The sequence below is a fragment of the Palaemon carinicauda genome, chromosome 20 (assembly GCF_036898095.1).
Source record: "Palaemon carinicauda isolate YSFRI2023 chromosome 20, ASM3689809v2, whole genome shotgun sequence".
NCBI lineage: Eukaryota > Metazoa > Arthropoda > Malacostraca > Decapoda > Palaemonidae > Palaemon > Palaemon carinicauda.
Window position 1 is genome coordinate 113,775,237 of NC_090744.1, and position 6,829 is coordinate 113,782,065.

Consider the following 6,829-nt stretch of genomic DNA (forward strand, 5'->3'; position numbering starts at 1 on the left):
TTAATGTTCTTACTGTTCTTAAAATATTGTATTTCAATTGTTCATTACTTTTAAAGCTTTAAAGGCAGCTCATGAATGGCAGAGGCAAGGGACAGTGATATTGCCCTATCAAGCAGGACAATGCCCTAGAGACTGACCATATATACATATGATCAGCGCCCAAGCTCCCTCTTCACGCAAGCTAGGCCCAAGGAGAACAAGACAATGGCAGCTGATGTCTCAGCAGATAGACCTATGGGCTCCCCCAAACGCCCCATCCTTAGCTCACAAGGATGGTGAGGATACAGCGACCAAAGGAACTAACGAGTTTGAGCGGGACTCGAACCCTGATAGCACCCAAACCCCCTCTCCACGCAAGCTAGGCCCAAGGAGAACCAGACAATGGCTGCTGGTGAATCAGCAGATAGACCTAGGGGCTCCCACAAACGTCCCATCCTTAGCTCACAAGGATGGTGAGGATACAGCGACCAAAGGAACTAACGAGTTTGAGCAGGACTCGAACCCTAATCTGGAGATCATCAGTCAGTAGTTTATTTCCTTATTTCCTTTCCTCACAGGGCTATTTTTCCAAGTTGGAGCCCTTGGCCTTACAGCATCCTGCTTTTCCAACTTGGGTTGTAGCTTGGTTAATAATAATGATAATTAAATTCTTTCTTACAACACTCCTCAACGCAAATTTGATTAACTGCATAAGTGACATATGTAAATTAGCACACGACAGAATTGTATAATTCCTTCAGTCATAATTGAAAATCATATTTAAGAAAATAATCTTTTCAAGCAGACGTTATGATGCGACAAATCTTTTAATCTTTTTTTGCATATTGATGTATGAAATTAGATTACCATCTTATTACATAAAAGTGTTAATCTTTTCACGCACTGATATATAAAATTCAATTATCATATTATTTCCTCGCTCCACAGAAATATCTGGTATGTGTATTATTAGGAATGAGAATATTACAAATATATGACTGTATTCATCAAATAGTGACGTAAATTACTTGTTAATTTTCTTGGAACGAATATGCTTTTTCCTACTTCCATTCTTATACTTGGAGGCAAGAATATTCTTTTCCTATTTTCATTTTTATATTTATAAGAAATAACCTGATTTTACTATTCTCATTCTCAAACTTTAAGGAACGAATGTGCTTGTTCCTATTTCCATTCTCACTTAGACAAGAATATGATTTTCCTATTTCCATTCTTATACTTGGAGGCAAGAATATGATTTTCTTATTTCCATTCTTATATTTATAAGAAAGAATATGCTTTTACTATTCTCATTCTCAAACTTTAAGGAATGAATAGACTTGTTCCTATTTCCATTCTTATACTTGGAGGCAGGAATATGATTTTCCTATTTTCATTTTATACTTGGAGGCAAGAATATGATTTTCATATTTCCATTCTTATACTTGGAGGCAAGAATATGATTTTCATATTTTCATTCTTATACTTGGAGGCGAGAATATGATTTTTCCTATTTCCATTCTTATATTTGGAGGCAAGAATATGATTTTCCTATTTCCATTCTTATACTTGGAGGCAAGAATATGATTTTCCTATTTCCATTTTTATACTTGGAGGCAAGAATATGATTTTCCTATTTCCATTTTTATACTTGGAGGCAAGAATATGATTTTCCTATTTCCGTTCTTATACTTGGAGGCAAGAATATGATTTTGCTATTTTCATTCTTATACTTGGAGGCAAGAATATGATTTTAATATTTTCATTCTTATACTTGGAGGCAAGAATATGCTTTTCCTATTTCCATTTTTATACTTGGAAAGAAGAATATGATTTTCCTATTTCCATTCTTATACTTGGAGGCAAGAATATGATTTTCTTATTTCCATTCTTATATTTATAAGAAAGAATATGCTTTTACTATTCTCATTCTCAAACTTTAAGGAATGAATAGACTTGTTCCTATTTCCATTCTTATACTTGGAGGCAAGAATATGATTTTGCTATTTTCATTCTTATACTTGGAGGCAAGAATATGATTTTAATATTTTCATTCTTATATTTATAGGAAAGAATATGCTTTTACTATTCTCATTCTCAAACTTTAAGGAACGAATATGCTTTTTCTTATTTCCATTCTTATACTTGGAGGCAAGAATATGATTTTCATATTTTCATTTTTATACTTATAAGAAAGAATATGCTTTTTCTATTTTCATTCTTAAACTTCAAGGAATGAATATGCTTTTTCCTATTTTCAATCTTATACTTGGAGGCAAGAATATGATTTTTATATTTTCATTTTTATATTTATAAACATGTTTGCTTTGTGTTTATACTCAATATTTTCTAATGAGGCGCATTTGCACCGACTCGCAGCGGTGCCCTTTTAGCTCGGAATAGTTTCCTGCTATCTGATTGGTTACAATTATCTCGTCCAACCAATCAACGATCAGGAAACTTTCCCGAGCTTAAAGGGCACCCCTGCGAGTCGGTGTAAATCTGCCTCGTTAAAAGGAATTGACTATAGGACATTGTGTTTTAGGTGAATAAGTACTTTTTTTTTTTTTTTAGAAGGGTTTCCTGCTATCTGATTGGTTAGAATCATCTCGTCCAACCAATAAACGATCAGGAAACTTTTCCGAGCTAAAAGGGCACCCATGCGAGTCGGTGTAAATCTGCCTCGTTAAAGGAATTTCCTATAGGACATTGAGTTTTAGGTGAATAAGTACTTTTTTTTTTTTTATTTTTTTTTTTAGAAGGGTTAGATTCCCTTTCTAAAAAAGGCGAGTCCTATTCACCTCTAGTCGTTAAACACCAATCATACCTTTACAAAAGGGATTCTGTTATATCTCCCCCCCCCACCCCCGGATATATGGCTATAGGGAAACATGTTACTAATAATAGGGATGATGCAGTGAGCTAACATACTTGTGCAAGCATTGCATCCTTTGATGTCGGACGAATGACAAACTTTTTGGATATTGTAAAGAGGGAGTTTTCCTTCCCGTTGGGGTTCGGTAATGGAAACATCACAGACGCCATATTTGGCGTAAACATTACTTTGCTCTTTCATGGAGGGAAGTCAAAACGGACCCCTTCCCCTAAAAAGAAAAAATAATGATAATAGATGTAAAAAAACTAACAAAAGTAATTGGAAAAACAGCGCCGCCCCCTCAAAAAAAAAACCTTAAAAAAGAAAATTTTATCTCAGCATATAAAACAGACCCAATAACAGTAAAAAAAAAAAATAATAAAAGTAATTGGAAAAACAAGGTCCCTCAAAAAAATAGCTCCTTAGAAAAGGTAATTTTTTCTTCAGCAAAAAAAAAAAAAAAAAAAAAAAAAGTAAAAGCAAAAACTGATAAAATGTAAATAGAAAAACGGATCACCCAAAAAATAACGCCAGATTAATAGTCATCAGCCAAAACTAACAAAGTAGTGGGCCTACACTGTTAAAAATTTGCAATACAGTAAAAATCCTGTCCTAAATGTTGCCAGGCATTGACAGTTTTAACCCTTTTACCCCCACCATAAGGTTAAATTTTGAGCACATTTTGCTATATATCTTTTTTTTAATTTCTCTAACAGCCTTAATTATTGTCCTAGAGAGGTCAGGTTGGTCTCATTCTTTTGGAAAATGCCTGAGGTTTCTAATAGAATTATCATAAATATATAGAAACATGTAAATAACAGTGTTTTGCAAGAACGTACCGGTACGTCCTTTGGGGGTGACGTTGTGATACTACGGTCACCAACCCGTAAAAGATAAGAACAAAATATGGTAAAAATTACGGTCGCCTATATTCTACTGAAATACGGCTAAGAACAGTATATTTTTTACGGAGAATTTCCGATTAAAATTACGGTTTTATTAAGTGTATACTGAGCACCTGTTTCTTCTCATTAAGTGTATAGTGAGCACCTGTTTCTTCTCTTTAAGCGTATACTGAGCACCTGTTTCTTCTCTTTAAGTGTATACTGAGCACCTGTTTCTTCTCTTTAAGCGTATACTGAGCACCTGTTTCTTCTCATTAAGTGTATAGTGAGCACCTGTTTCTTCTCTTTAAGCGTATACTGAGCACCTGTTTCTTCTCATTAAGTGTATAGTGAGCACCTGTTTCTTCTCTTTAAGCGTATACTGAGCACCTGTTTCTTCTCTTTAAGTGTATACTGAGCACCTGTTTCTTCTCTTTAAGCGTATACTGAGCACCTGTTTCTTCTCATTAAGTGTATACTGAGCACCTGTTTCTTCTCTTTAAGCGTATACTGAGCACCTGTTTCTTCTCATTAAGTGTATAGTGAGCACCTGTTTCTTCTCTTTAAGCGTATACTGAGCACCTGTTTCTTCTCATTAAGTGTATACTGAGCACCTGTTTCTTCTCTTTAAGCGTATACTGAGCACCTGTTTCTTCTCATTAAGTGTATACTGAGCACCTGTTTCTTCTCATTAAGCGTATACTGAGCACCTGTTTCTTCTCATTAAGTGTATAGTGAGCACCTGTTTCTTCTCTTTAAGCGTATACTGAGCACCTGTTTCTTCTCTTTAAGTGTATACTGAGCACCTGTTTCTTCTCTTTAAGCGTATACTGAGCACCTGTTTCTTCTCTTTAAGTGTATAGTGAGCACCTGTTTCTTCTCTTTAAGCGTATACTGAGCACCTGTTTCTTCTCATTAAGTGTATAGTGAGCACCTGTTTCTTCTCTTTAAGCGTATACTGAGCACCTGTTTCTTCTCATTAAGTGTATAGTGAGCACCTGTTTCTTCTCTTTAAGCGTATACTGAGCACCTGTTTCTTCTCTTTAAGTGTATACTGAGCACCTGTTTCTTCTCTTTAAGCGTATACTGAGCACCTGTTTCTTCTCATTAAGTGTATAGTGAGCACCTGTTTCTTCTCTTTAAGCGTATACTGAGCACCTGTTTCTTCTCTTTAAGTGTATACTGAGCACCTGTTTCTTCTCTTTAAGCGTATACTGAGCACCTGTTTCTTCTCATTAAGTGTATACTGAGCACCTGTTTCTTCTCTTTAAGCGTATACTGAGCACCTGTTTCTTCTCATTAAGTGTATAGTGAGCACCTGTTTCTTCTCATTAAGTGTATAGTGAGCACCTGTTTCTTCTCTTTAAGCGTATACTGAGCACCTGTTTCTTCTCTTTAAGTGTATACTGAGCACCTGTTTCTTCTCTTTAAGCGTATACTGAGCACCTGTTTCTTCTCTTTAAGCGTATACTGAGCACCTGTTTCTTCTCTTTAAGCGTATACTGAGCACCTGTTTTTTTCTCTTTAAGCGTATACTGAGCACCTGTTTCTTCTCTTTAAGCGTATACTGAGCACCTGTTTCTTCTCTTTAAGCGTATACTGAGCACCTGTTTCTTCTCATTAAGCGTATACTGAGCACCTGTTTCTTCTCTTTAAGCGTATACTGAGCACCTGTTTCTTCTCTTTAAGCGTATACTGAGCACCTGTTTCTTCTCTTTAAGCGTATACTGAGCACCTGTTTCTTCTCATTAAGCGTATACTGAGCACCTGTTTCTTCTCTTTAAGCGTATACTGAGCACCTGTTTCTTCTCTTTAAGCGTATACTGAGCACCTGTTTCTTCTCATTAAGCGTATACTGAGCACCTGTTTCTTCTCTTTAAGCGTATACTGAGCACCTGTTTCTTCTCATTAAGCGTATAGTGAGCACCTGTTTCTTCTCTTTAAGCGTATACTGAGCACCTGTTTCTTCTCTTTAAGCGTATACTGAGCACCTGTTTCTTCTCTTTAAGCGTATACTGAGCACCTGTTTCTTCTCATTAAGCGTATACTGAGCACCTGTTTCTTCTCTTTAAGCGTATACTGAGCGCCTGTTTCTTCTCTTTAAGCGTATACTGAGCACCTGTTTCTTCTCATTAAGCGTATACTGAGCACCTGTTTCTTCTCTTTAAGCGTATACTGAGCACCTGTTTCTTCTCATTAAGCGTATACTGAGCACCTGTTTCTTCTCTTTAAGCGTATACTGAGCACATGTTTCTTCTCTTTAAGTGTATACTGAGCACCTGTCTCTTCTCTTTAAGTGTATACTGAACACCTGTTTCGCCTCTTATCGTGCCAAATACTTCACTTACTAAATTCAGTCCTTTTGGCTCATTTCTTTACCACTGCAGGTGTGCCGATTTATAGCAAACAATTTGCGTGAGAACGTGAGAGACTTAAGAAATATACAAGGAAAAACTCATCCTTTCCATGTATTCGTTCCAGGATAGGAAAAACTCCTCCTCCTCCTCCTCCTCCTCCTCCTCCTCCTCCTCCTCATCATCATCATCATCATCATCATTATTATTATTATTATTATTATTATTACTTCCTAATCTACAACCCTCATTGGAAAAGCAGGATGCTATAAGCCCAGGGGCTCCAACAGGGAAAATAGTCCAGTGAGGAAAGGAAACAAGGAAAAAATAAAATATTTTAAGAATAGTAACGACATTGAAATATATATTTCCTATATAAGCTATAAAAACTTCAACATGACAAAGAGAAAATAGTCCAGTGAGGAAAGGAAACAAGGAAAAAATAAAATATTTTTAGATTAGTACCAACATTGACATAAATATTTCCTATATAAGCTATAAAAACTTTAACATGACAAGAGGAAGAGAAATAAGATATAATAGTGTTCCCGAATGTACCACCAAGCAAGAGACGATTTGTCTGGAAAGGAAAACAATAAATTTAATTATATATATCTACGTTAAAAAGGAAGGTCCTAGTTTAAAGGCCGCTCATGAATGGCGGAGCCAATGGACAGTGACATTGCTCTAGCAAGAAGGACAATGTTCTAGAGACTGACCATATATATATGATCAGC